Raw genomic sequence first — 14,710 nt, 5'->3', positions numbered from 1 at the left:
TCTTCATCTTCTATGATTTGCACATCTCTGCTGATTATAACCTTTTTTTTTATTAGATTGTATAACTTGTATGCCTCGATTTAATCACTATATCTCACAAATTTGTATTTTTATTCCTTGTTGTCCAAATTTCTTCTCAATTCATTGGGCACATGTGCATATGGCACACATATAAATACTCTCATGTGAGAAACATTATGTTTTCTTCCACTCTATGCTTTTTCTAGAATCGTGTTCTTTACTCTTTGATGGACATCTATTAATAATATAAATTGCACATGGTATAGCTTTAGCCTAATATTCATTTGGCAAATGTTATCATTTCAACATGCTTCTTTTCATTTCCATGATCCTTCTATTTTTCTTTAATCTCCACCATTTTTTTTAGGGGTATACCTTGTAGTGAATTATTTGTGGATACCATAATCTTTGCAAAATCTTATGAAATCATTTAAATGTATTCACCACCTCTATATGTTCTTAATTCTCTTATGTGATGCCCACTTTTGTTCTCAAAAAGAGCCTTGAATTGACAAAAATAATCAAACACCTCATACTTATATTTTATAAAGTAGACCGATATCTTACTTGTGAACTCATCAATGAATATCAAGGAGTAGTAGCTTCCACTAGTTGAGGATGATTTCATTGGTCAACACAAATCTAAATGAGCAATCTCCAATGGTTTGTTTGCCCTTATTAACTTTCTTTCTAGAAATATTTTTATGTTTCTTACCCAAAATGCAACCTTCACATATTCTATATGTTTTTTCTATTAGTGGAAACCCCTTCACCATTGTGTTATGCAATAGATTTAAGCTTCCAAATTTTAAATGTCCAAATCTTAGGTGCCATAACCAATTTTCATCCTTACTTTTATCTTGAAATATTACTTGGTTGACTATTGTAGTTTTCTCTTCATTCTCTTGTAAGTTTGTTGAAGGGTTTGCTTGAGCCAATTTTACCTTCAAATATAGTTTTAGCCTTAGGAAAATTGTGCTATTGCTTGTCATTTGGACCTTTGCAATAAGCTAAATACTTGAAAATTTATCTAGGATTATGCATTCTCCATTTTTTAAAAAGACCCTATACCCCTTTTGAATGAGCTACCCTACACTCATTAAGCTATGCTTTAAGCGAGGAATAAAATACACGTTTGAAATAAAAAAATAATTCCCCTTTTTGGTTACAATGTTGAGACTTCATTTTCCCATTACTAACACTTTGCTTGAGCCAATTATACCTTCAAATATAGTTTCATCCTTAGAAAAAATATTCTATTGCTTGTCATTTGGACCTTTGCAATAAGCTAAATACTTGAAAATTTATCTAGGATTATGCAGTCTCCATTTTTTTAAAAGACCCTATACCCCTTTTGAATGAGCTACCCTATACTCATTAAGTTATGCTTTAAGGGAGGAACAAAATACACAACAGAAATAAACTTTTTCTCCCCCTTTTTGGTTAGAATGTTGAGACTTCATTTTCCCATTACTAACACATTGTTTTCATTCCCCAATGTGGCATTTGATTTCACACTCTCATCCAAACTAGAAAATATTTCTAAGTTCCCACTCTTATCATTGTTGCAACTTGAGTCTAAAAACCATGTCTTTCTCAATTTATTGTGAAACATTACAAGCTATGAACTTGTTGCCCTGATTTTGATTTTCTTTGGTAAAATTTGCACTTTGTTTTTTAGAATCATATTTTTTATTTTTACATTCATTTAAATAATGCCCATAATTCATGCAATAGTAACATTAAATTTGAGACTTTTCATACCTTTGTCTTTACGACTGATTTTGGTTTGGGATATGACTTGGATTTTGACTACCCCATCTTCCAGTCAAGCTTTATGGGATACTTATTCCATCTCTATATTAGATTTTTCCTCTACCTTTGAAATTTGATCTTCCCTTTCCTCTACCATGGTTGATTGATACTTGTGTCTTGAAAGCATGCTCCAAATTTGAATTTTCTAACCTATTTAGCTTATGCTCATGAGAAATAAGTGATGTATGTAGCTCATCAAATGAAAATCAATTCCCACAAATCTTGAGAGAAAATCAATTCCTTCATTATGATTATCCAGTAGTCATATTTTTTCCCATTTTACTATGGAATCTATGGATTTGTCAAACTTGTGCTTCAAGCTACTATGGTTGCCTAGAAATAACTTGCTTCAAAAATCCTTTAAACTCCTTAAAAGAACTTTTCTGGAATACTTCACTCAGTAACCTTCATCTCTAATACCACTAATAGTCAAATGTAGAGGATTAAAGAATCTAAAAAAGAGAAATAAAATAGAGATAAAACATAAATGGCATGCATTTATATATATCTTAGATAATACAAAGTGCTTGATTGCATAAAACATAATAAAGAAGTTGCAACACACTGATTATACATCCATATGAGATACATAAACAAAAAGCCCTATTCTATTTTGAAATCTTATTTTTGATTAAGATAAATGGGTTTTATAGGGACCCAAAACCCACATCCAACAAAAAATAAAACATAGTAAATAGAGACTAACCAGATACTAACTAGCTACAAAAATAGAGGATTCACCCCAAAACAGGAACCACAAAAAATAGAACTAAACAAGATAGAACAACATAAAGAACTAAGATAGAGCTTTCATAAGCTCTGCATTTTTATGGATCACTTTTTTATTAATCTCTTAGAGGTCCTCCATAATAAACCTCAAACTACCAGTAACTTGATGTTTTCTCTCAGTCCTGGTACATAGTCCCATGGATGCCCGCACCTCTTGGTTCAGCGTACTCAAGTTGATATTTGGGGGTGTCTCTAGTCTTGCCATTTGCTTCTTCTACAAAGCAATTTCCTCATTGACTCTCTTAAGACACTTGGCATTGTTGTACATCACTTCCTTGCCGACTTCCACTAAACTTTTTAGTTTACTCTTCAGTTTCTCTTTCTCTTTCTCCATCCTATCGATTTTTGCCTCATGCTCATTCTTCATGATCTTAAAATATTACACAATTGGTTGGGATAACTTTAGGAGTTCATCAGTCTTATCTGGAGGAGGAGTCTTAGTGAAAGTGCCAAGGAGATCTTTAATCCCTTGTTTCAAAATAAGGATTTCCCCAGAAAATGATCAGAAACACTTTTCCTGATACAACAATGATTTCCTGAGAAGCATATCAATGTATCATTTTCATCATATTTGGTCTCATTGGGGTCCACATTGATGGGGATGTCGAGTTTTATTTCATTATCTTCCTTGTCAAGATTCATCGCCTTATTTCTAGTGTTTTGTTTCTTTAGATTTTGAAGGCCCAAAATGTGGGTTTCCGAAACAGGGGTTTTCTTTTTAGTCATCCATCTAGGAGGGTTTTTTCTACTGCTACTAGCACCAGGAGTCTTTTTCAGGGAACCCTCATCCTTAGAGGGTTTATAATTTGAGTCATCTAACACCTGGACATCATTCCAATCCATAGCTTTCCCATCCTCAGTATCCTCAAACTTCGTATCTAATATATCATGCACCTCCTAGTTGGCTAAAGACTTATGGTTTACCTAAACAGGGGAGGGTTTAACCTCATGGGCCTTTGAAAACTCAATGATCAAAATAATTAAACCGTCATGAAGAATCAAGTTATCCTTATTCTTAGCATGTTTACTAATAGATAGCTCCAGGGAAGATAACAAGTAAAACATAATAGAAATTATTTTGTCATGTCTAAAATGGTTCAGAATTGCGAAATGGTAATAGCAAATACTAGCAAAGAGACCATCGAGGGTAATGTACCTCATAATGAATTTTGTCATGTCCACCCAGAGACTTTGAAGTTCTAGTTGGTTGTAACTGTCATTCAGGTTCTTCTTAACCCTCCTCCTTTTACTTAGTTTATCATACAAAATAGAAAGGGCTTCTTCTAAATTTTTCTTTTCCCTAAAGAATTTTCTACCTTCCATACTAAGCCCACAAATCTTAGCCAAGAATGGTTCATTGATTCTAAACTCTACCCCACACACATGTGCAACACCCCATTATCCCAATTACTCATAAATAAGTCTTTAAGCTTATGATTCTGTCCATGAAGTTTCTAAACAAAGGGCTCCATTCCCCCATCCACAATTTCCCTCCAGACCTCCTCATTCTTCTCCCAAAGCTCACATGAGGATGACTCTTTTATGTTTTTTTCTCCACCCATTATGATAATGCTTCTGTGATTTTTTCGGACAACACCAGAACCAAACTCAAGGCGAACACAAAACAAATAGAGTCATAAGAACAATTGGGAAACTCGCCTTCACTCTTTTCTATGAAAATCCCTACACGTGTAATTAGTCATCATCAATGATCGAGTGATGAAAATTTTTTGGCCTCCTTACTTGCCAACTCAAACAATTGGAATGGAAAGGAATCCCCTTCTTACCACTACATTCCATCATCTCTAATCACACCTAGATTAGTGACGTGGTTAGTCAGCCTATTACCCTCCCTCAAAACATGTGATATTTTAATATCCTCAAATTTGTTCATCATTTCAAAGAACTCTTGCATCAAATGGTTGATCATCCATCTAGGTGAATAATTTTTGTTCAAATAGTTTATTATATTTAACAAATCACTCTCCAACCACACCTTCTCAGATTTGTTCTGAAATCTTGTTGTTGCTGCAACACCAATACAATTTTTTTGCTCTTTTTTGTGAGACCCCAACACACAAGATTGCCCCCATTCTTTTAGAAAGCACTATTTTTTCTACCTATTGTGTTACAATTGTATCTAACTTTTGGACTCTTTTTTATGTATATGCCTAGCTAAGAGGGGAACACAAAAATAAAATTGCATTTAATTTTGCATTTATATCTACATCGAATGAGTATCAAATAAGTAAATTTGTAATACATTTTTTTCTAAGTCTATCCTATTTGTAACAATTTTGTAAATGTGATGAGTTGGAGATATTGAAATTCGACATACTTGAAATGATGGACAAAATGGTTTTTGATGAGAAGAGGAGGAATTATATGAAGGTTATTAATAATGGTAGTTGGGATTAGTTTCAAAATTCCCAAAAGTTCATTAAGACAAATTTTCCTGTTCCTGAAAAATAATCCCAAGTCTAAGAAACCGTCCTTGGCTATAGCATCTAAGCATTCGGTATTGATCTATGACATTGTAATTAGCCATTTTCTATCATAATGCAATTTATATTTTCTTCTAGGAATCTTTTTATTTCCCTCATCAAAGTATTGTGTGATTCGCCATGTGTAGAGCTCACTATCACTAAAATTATTTATTAAAGTAGTTGTGAACGACCAATTTGAAGCTTAGCTCTATGTATTCACTAGTTCCTTATTCTATAGTGTTTTTTTTATGTGATTTCTTTTCTTTTGAACACTAATAGAAGTGTCTTCTTTATATAAAAAACTAGACATGAGATATAGTAAAGGTAGTTTTAATAAAATCAGAATTCTCAGCATATATGTGCATCCAAATTTCCCTTGTTATCATAGTAAATTTAATTACAAGACCTGTTCAATTCAGACACATAGGTTGACTTTTTATGATGTCCCTTTCGAAGAATTGAAAAATTGGTAAACACATAATACAACAATCAAAATACAACTTTGACTTTATTTATAACTAGTGGTTGGACCTGAGGAAGGTCCAATTTGTACTACCGATAGCAATTAGACCTGTTTTTGTTATCTCTTGGTTCTTTTCCCTTCAAAGATAAAAAATTTTGGAGTACAAACATTCACAAAAGTGGCTAATAAATAAAACTTGATGACTAAATTTGTAGCTATTGACAAATAAGTGCAAGGTGTTAAAGCATAAATCCAATATTGTCCATTATGAAATGTCATCATACGAACAAACTATTATTTGATCTGAGACAACAAGTTAATTTTTCATATAAAGAAACCTAATACAAGTTGAATGCTTATGATAGAGAGGACAAATCCCTAGAACCAGCCCTTACTGTCTTGTACCCACACTACTAATGTTACTGCTAGCAATGAACCCATAGACATGCTGAACAAAAAATCAGTTGAAGAAATTTGGCTCTACCCCATGAATAGGCAAAGAGCCCTTAATGCCTCCAACACCAAGAGCCACGAGACATGGACCAGTGTAGAGAATTATAGCTTGTCCACCTTCCACCTTCTTGCAAATCCTAGCTTAGGATGGATTTCCCATGTCAGATGCCTAAGGCTTTAGTGACAGAAATGTGCCCGTATTGTTAATAACACCTAACCCTACATATTTCATAAACACAAAATTAGAATCTAAACAAGTTTGAATATTTCATGGATGTACACTAAGAATGAAAATAAGCTACACAATTCTGGAGAAGCCTGAAGAGAAAGAACATAGAGAAATAGACTTACTAATAGCTCTATGACTCCATATAATTTTACATTTTCTTAAACTTTGTTAACATGCTGATCCGATATATTGATACTAAAAAATCACACAACCAAATTTAGAAACACCTAAATTATAGATCACAAATTCAACGTTTTTCTGAATATTTATAGAGAACGAAAGCTACAGCAAGGATTCCTCTATGTTTGGATTTATCCACAGGTTTGTTTCTCTAGTCCACATATTCCTCTAGCTGGTGTGCTTCACCTCATTCAGTTTCCTCTATGATCCATTAGTTTTCCTAGAGTAAATAATAATTTATACATCAATAAAATAAAAGAAATCTAGGCCTTCAAATCATGTTTCTAGAAAAGGAACAGACTAGAGTTGAAGGACCTTTAAAGTTTCTCTATGTATAGGTGTTGGAATTTGTGGGTATCCAGTCTGATAAATAAAGGAAAAGATGTTGTATTCTTTACATAGTCATTGAACACTGATAAAAAATAAACATACATGCTGAACAAAAACTAGTCAAAGAAATTTGATCTTAGCTTTCTCTTGTTTACATCATTCTCATCGAAATTTTCTCCCCCTTGAACAGGAAAAGAGGCCTTAATGCCTCCAACACCAAGAGTCGCAAGATGCAGACCAGTGTAGAGAATTGTAGGCTTTATTGAAGGAAAATGTACTTGTACTGTTAATAAAACCCAACCCTGCATATTTCATTAACATAAAATTAGAATCTAAACAAGTCTAAATATTTGATGGATGTAGACTAAGAATGAAAATAAACTGCAAAATTCAAGAGAAGCCTTGAAGAGAAAGAACATAGAGAAGTGGACTTACTAAGAGCTCTACGACTGCAAAGATTATTAAAAAAATGAAGAAGATCGATACTTATAATTTTACATTTTCTCAAAGTTTCTTAACATCCGGATCTAATATATTGATACTAAAAAATCACATAACCAAATTCAGAAACACCTAAATTATAAATTCTATTAAGACAAGTTTACTGCAAATGTTGTTGATGTCTAGTTACTGCTAAAGCTACCTCCAAACTATTTTGTTATAAAGTCAGCATTCTTATTTTGTTACTATTAATATCAAAAATATTAAGAACTATTACAAAATCAGATATCTAAAAAAATATCATCCTCACATTTTAAATTATTTTGTCCACCACTAAAAGATTTGATAAGCATCATTAACAGCAAAAGAAACTAATCAAATTAGAACATTATCTTCTCAAATAGTAAGGAGATTAATGCAAGATGGATGAATTAAAAAGATAACTGGATGTAGTTAAATTAATGGCCATAAAATAGTACATTATTTTGTTTCGGAGACATTTCACATCGACAGGCACAGAAGATCTATGTAAAGTTGGAGTAATTAGCTAGGAAATTGAATTTAGTAGGCATTTCTAGATTCAAGACATTTAGTTGATGCTGTGAAAGATAAGAAAAAATAAATAAATTATTTACCCGACACTGTAGTCAAAAGTTAGCAATTGCATTCGGCTTGTTAAACATAGCCCATGGAACAACTATTAGAGTTGTTTACAACCTTCAAGTATATACTGATTGCTACTCTGCATCTAAATTCATCTCCAAGGTTGTTGCAAGAGAAATTATTCTCAAAGATGTGAATTGTTTATATATTTCAAACATTGACAATGTTCTTGTGGAGATAACTAGTGATGCTAAATGAAAGAATCTGAAAAATAGACTTGCACTATAATAATGCACACTATCATGTAATAATGAAGTGATAATGTCCATTGAAAAAATAACAAAAGGGAAATTATGTCAGATATATAGATTATAAAGTAACAATCTATACTTTTATTCTCATGATGGCAACCATGAAACAAGGTATGAACACGCATCGAAGTGTAAAGAAGATGGATTATGTAAGAAGAAAAATGTTGGTATAAATAAAGGAAAATAGTGGATGCACAGACAAAGCATGAGTTTTGTTTGATAGAATGCATCATTTGCATATGTTCTATTCTTTATCGACAATGTTCTTGTGGAGATAACTAGTGATGCTAAATGAAAGAATCTGAAAAATAGACTTGCACTATAATAATACACACTATCATGTAATAATGAAGTGACAATATCCATTGAAAAAATAACAAAAGGGAAATTATGTTAGATATATAGATTGTAAAGAAGAAATCTAAACTTTTATTCTCATGATGGCAGCCATGAAACAAGGTATGAACATGCATCGAAGTGTAAAGAAGGTGGATTATGTAAGAAGAAAAATGTTGGTATAAATAAAGGAAAATAGTGGATGCATAAACAAAGCATGACTTCTATTTGATAGAATGCATCATTTGCATATGTTCTATTCTTTATCTATACCCACTAGCCCCAATTCAAATGGTGAATGGGCTACTTCCATGGCAAAAAGAGGGGAAAGGTGGAAGTTACATAAAAGTAACACAACTATCTTATAAGGGTAACTGTTGGAACATAATAAGGGAATTCGTTAGAATGTTTCTCCTGAAACCTTGAGAAATACGTTTGGATAGAGATCAACAAACCTACCTTATGAATGAGGCATATGTCACACCATAAACGTTGAGTGAAATAGAATGCATAAGTAGATTTTATCATCAAACAGAAATTGTGGTTCATTCAAAGGTGATTTTTTAGATATAATCAAGAAAAGAATTACGTATTAATCTACAACATTGATCTACAAGCAAATTAATACGTAATAATTTTATAAGAGAATGTCTGATTAAAGTAAACCATGTAATCAGTTTCAGTATTAAGTTCAAGCTACAATTTCTCAAACCTAAATTCAAATATCTATGAGATGGAGATTACCAAAGATAAGTTCTATTAGATAAAACTAAGCTTCTTGCAAAATAAAATTGGTCACTTTAGGCTGAAGACAGGTTTCAGATACAAGTTGAACCTTTAGTTCAATGATTGAATGAAAACTGCAAAAGAAGAATTTTTTTTTTAAATGGAAAATTTTTCAATATTTTAATACTGGATACAAATTCCTTGGGCTGGAAAAATAGGAATAGTTAAATCCAATGAACAAAGATAGATGCAAAGTACACATAGGAGGAGAAGCTATCCAAGTAAGAATTACATATTAAAAAATCTCCAAGCATGGAGTAGAAATTATGTGCATAGGGGTTTTACATCGAGTGTGGATTATTGATTCTCAATATTGTCCAGTCTTTCATGAATACATTTAGTCTCAAACACTATTACTATCAGTTGCTTGAGAAGCGAGCACAAAGTAGAGCACATTCATGAAATCAGGGGTGAGTGACATACAATCCTATATAGTTTGAGGATATTTTCAGAGTGGCTAATATTTCAATGTAAGAGGTAGCTAGAGAAAGAGTAGCCAAATAGACATTTATCACTTGTTGCTTACCAAAAATCCCACTGGCTGTCTGATATGCATGTGCTTATTTCAACTTGAACCAACACACTGTAGTGTTGCAAACTTTCAATTTTCAGTAAGGTATGTCAAGTCCAAAAATACAAAATAACATACAATAGTCTAACAGCATTTCATGTGCAGATATATTCTAACCTGTCGGAAAGTTCTACATTGATGAACACAAATATTTGAATGAATATTTTATTGACCAAAATTGATGACACCTACAAGATAAACAAACCCTAAGAAATATGCCCAAATATTATTGTTACTACAGGAGTTTTGCTATTTGGCTCAGCTAAAGTAGTGCACAATTATCTGAAAATGATTCACGAAGCATACCTTTTTTTTATCTAGACAGTTGTTGCAGTCGAGCTACTTCCTTTTTCCTTAGTACCGTGTATGGATTGTTTTCCATTTTTGCATATCGCTCATAGGAGAATGCCTAGTCAATCAAGAGGTCTCCTAAGGATTTCACTATGGAGACTACAGTAAATGTTAGACCTTGTCTTTCTATTACACCGATATTGATGGTTTCCTTCTATAATGTTAAACCTTGAGCTTTATGTATGGTCATAGTCCATGCCATTTTTATTGGTAATTGCCTAAGGTTGCCTAGTGATACTGGTGTTATGGGTACAAGTTTGGGGTCGTTTGGGTGCCACTGGGGACCACTGTAGTTATCAAATTTGACCATGATATACAATGGTATGTCAAGTGGCTTGGAATTAGAGCTATAAATTATTTCAATTATCTTACCAAGAGCTCCATTGACAAGTCTTGTTTGTGTCCATATGTTAGTTGTGAGCATTATTCACTGGCCTGGTGACATTAGGACTTGCTTATCAAGTTGTTCATTGTCAGCATCAATAGTTTTTTTGCTTGTAGTTTTTGTAGCTCTACTTATTGAAATTCGATGATTTAATTCCTTTAGTATTTGTTTATTGTGAAGGGTTACCATATCATTAGTAGCAAAGAGGTGGAATAACTATCAAATTGCTTATTCACAACTAGCGATAGTTGGTCTTTTATTTGTGTCATCAAGCTTTGCCAATCTTCTTGGGTCGGGTGTGCACTACATATGTTTAGTAGTGTTTGGTAGAATTGTGATTGCTTTAGAGATTCCCCTTGTTGGCGAAACATCATTTTTAGGGTGATAATTGTTGTGAATTGGTTCCAAAGTGTTATGGCATTTGAATGCGATGTGTATATTGGCTTATCCATTACAGGTGGTAGTTGGGCGAGGTCTCCAATGAAAATCATAGATACACTCCAAAGTATGAATGTTTATGATGAGGGAAAGCTTCGTGAAGTTAGCTATCTATTTTCAACAATAGTTTCGGACCTATAAAGCTCATCTCATCAATGAGTATATATCTTATGTCCTTCAACTTTTCTTGGAACATTGTTAGTGCTTGGCCATGTAGTGGTTGCATTTCTTTGATGGGGATTCGTAGTGTTGAATGAATAGTTGTCGCATGAATGTTAAATGCAGCAATTCTAGTACGAGCTAGTACGAGTATTAGGTATTTTTGTTATGGTGAATTTTCATGTAACATATTTTTTATTTAATTGATCAAGTATGATTTTCCTGTACCTACAGTTCCTTGTATGATCATGTCTAATTGTTTGTTGAACACACTAGTGTTATGATTTGAGACTATTGAAAGAGCATTCTTGTGTTTTGTTGATAGGGTATTGGTGGGTGTATACTTTCTTGTTGGTACATATTCGTCTTGGGTGGCTATTTTCTTTATATTTCTAAATTGTGATGCAGTATCATGCAATTCATGTGGTATTTTGGTTTCAGCGCAATTATAGTTGGTGTCAAATTCACGTTGGCCTAGTAATTCAAGTTCATCCAAATTGTTGTTGACTATATGCCTCATTCTTGAAAGTAGTTCCCACTCATTCATCTCTGATTCGATAGTTTTATTCCTTTAATCTTCGCTATTTTCATCTTCTTGGGGGCTAGCATTTTCTTCGATGTGTCGGATGATATGCCATACATCATATTTGTTTACATGCATTTGATGCCAATTGGCAATTATTATGTCCTTGGTAACTCCTATATCAGTTGTAATATTTTGAAAGTGTTTATATAGGAGTAATTCACTCTAGCAAAATATTTCAAAATGTTTTGACTCTTCATTGGGTATACTGTGGAATTTTGGGTAAACATTAACAATGGCTTGTATTGTTCTCTCTTTCCATTTGCATGATTTACGACTTGGAATGTAGGTGTAAGATCTTGCAGATTCAAGTAATGTGATTGTCTCTAGTTCTGGAGGGTGGCCCATATACGAGCATAAGTAACTATTTTCTACAATAGTCTCATTTTGTGTTTTAGTTAATCAGTGTAGCACTTTTCGTCTAGCATTTAAAGTTGTAAATGGTTTGTTACAAACAAGAAGGGGTAATTTTTGCAGCATATGGCAAGTTTCTTGTGCACCAATGTCACGTTTTGCTACAATCTCTATCATGAATCTTTGATATGCTACTACTGCTAGGTCATCTCTTTTTTGAGTTGTGGATATTCTTGTTAGCATAGCAGTACAGCTTTCAGATATTCTCTCTGCTTTTGATGCATATTTGGCAATGTATTTTAGTACAAGTTCGCGTGATATGACAAGTTGGCAATCGATATTAGCTCTCCATATTAAAATCATTTCTGGGTTGTGGATGTTGAGTCTATCATAGTTTCTTGCAGGTTCATATTTCTTTGTGCCCATTTCATCGTGAAATAAGATAGAGGTACGTTGTTCTTTCCATGGATCTTTTTATTGGCATTGTAGTTTTATACCCTTCTTTCGTAAGCATGTGCTCTCTCTGCATTTTGGGTAACTTTGCACGTAGTTCACTAACTCTTCATAATCATTCAATGGATTTGTGGCTAATATGTCTATTGTGTTTAGGAGGCATGGATAGTCACATGAAGATCAATATATCTGGTTATTCCTATGTGTTGCTGCACGAGGGTTCCAAGTGCTTACGTACTTAAAAAAAATAAAAATTCTTTATCAACATCTTCATTATTTTCCCAATCTAGCTTGTCCATGTCCGGTGCATCTTGGAGCCACAGAAACCCATGAACGTGTGTGGTTCCTCGGTGTTGCCATTCATATCTATACCAATAATCCGTCACACCAAGGAGTTTCTCAATAACTTCTTCATAGAATATGGTGAATCTTTGATGTAGGTATATTGATGTTATATGCGGGTTATTAATAAAATTTTCAAGATGGTGCTTATTTGAATGCATGGAACGCTCCATATTATTTGTGAGGAGTTGTTGGAGGTCTGGCCACTTTGTATCGTTTGTGCTTAGTGTGAAGAAGAGGGTGGGAGATCCTATTTGGTTTATCATGTTTGTTAATTCTAAATGACACTTGTTCCAATATGGTTTGGTTCCTCTCATGGTAGAGCCAAAGTGCAGTAATTCCACAACTAGTTGTGAGTCAGGGAGTTCTTTCAGGTGTGTGCATAAATTCTCAATAGTGGTTGGTAAGTTCTCTTCTGCATTTTTTTTCATGAAAACTGTTATGAGTGATTGGCTCCAAGGACGCATCATAAGGTTATAGATGTAGTATCAGAATCTTGGATGTTGCCCAAATCTTTGAACATGGAATCGCATCAAGTGTAGTACATATTCATGCACCTTTATTTCCCTAGTTCTTGGTTGTATTTGTAATCCAATTCCGTTTGGGAAGTGTGTTGGAAATGCCATATCGAGTAGGCCCTTAGTATTATATTCATTAATTGGGGTTAAGCCTATTTCTGGCCAGTTAATGATGTTATTTGTGGTTTCCTCAAGCTCTAGTGTTTTCTTAATTATCTATAGTTTGCGGTGTTCATTTGGTAGGTGTAATATAAATGATGGTGAATTGCTTATCGTGCCCTCATCTTGGTCTTCATCAGCGTCTTCACTATTTGTTACCATTACATCATTGTTTGCTTCAATGGTGTGAAGCATGCTTGATACATTTGTTCTTTCCTTGGGGATTTGGTTTAGATTGTTATAATTTATTGACACATCTTTATAGTATGGGTCATATTTCACTTTGTATTGTAATGCATCCATAACATGACCCCTACTTACATAACATTCATAGTAGTTTCCTTGAGCCTAGGGTCTATGAACTATAAGGACATCTATGTCTCCCAATGTACGTGGGAGCACAGTTGCAATGTTTTGTATGTCTTGTGTGAAGCTAATTGTATGGCCGCTATGTTTATACTAGCCTCCAATAGTATGGGTAACCTGTAATATCAGGTTCACTCTAGCAATGAGATTTTCTTCTACTTACGTCAATATCTTCAGCATAATAGGTTGATCTCCTAGGTCCATGTTATTGTGTAGTGAGAATCGGTGTACACCCTTTTCATTAATGCATCTCCTATAGGTGGGGGTTCAGCATGATGAGTGTGAAAGCATACCTGGGTATGACTCTTTGCATATGTTCCATACTTCCAAGTTAGAAAGCACATCTATTTTCCTATGAAAAATTTTCATTGTTGTTCTGAATCTAGCATTAGCATTCAACCCTATTGTTCTTGTACTTGTAGTTTTTGGTGGGCTTGAGGATTTGTCACATTTGCAGATTTTCCATTCACAGGGTTAGTTTCGTTTTGTTATTTTATTCTCAAATGCCTACATATAGCTATTTGCTCCTTATGACTGGCATAATATGTTTGACTTCTTTTTCAATTTTGTTCTTTTTGATCTTGCATTTTTTAAGGTGATTGTTGGTTTCTTGAGCGCTTGAGTCAGCTATTTGATTGCAATATTTAGTGGGAAATGCATGGTTAGGGTGATTGGTCTTCCCTTAGCACTAGAGGCAGCCATGTGATTGTAGTATTCAGTGGTAAAAACATAAACACCTTCACAAGCAAGCTTTGCACCAAATAGAAACATTACAATATAATATGCAT

The sequence above is a fragment of the Cryptomeria japonica genome, chromosome 4, assembly GCF_030272615.1.
Source record: "Cryptomeria japonica chromosome 4, Sugi_1.0, whole genome shotgun sequence".
In the NCBI taxonomy this organism is placed as follows: domain Eukaryota; kingdom Viridiplantae; phylum Streptophyta; class Pinopsida; order Cupressales; family Cupressaceae; genus Cryptomeria; species Cryptomeria japonica.
The sequence above is the reverse complement of the archived record's forward strand: the minus strand, read 5'-3'. Positions refer to the sequence as shown.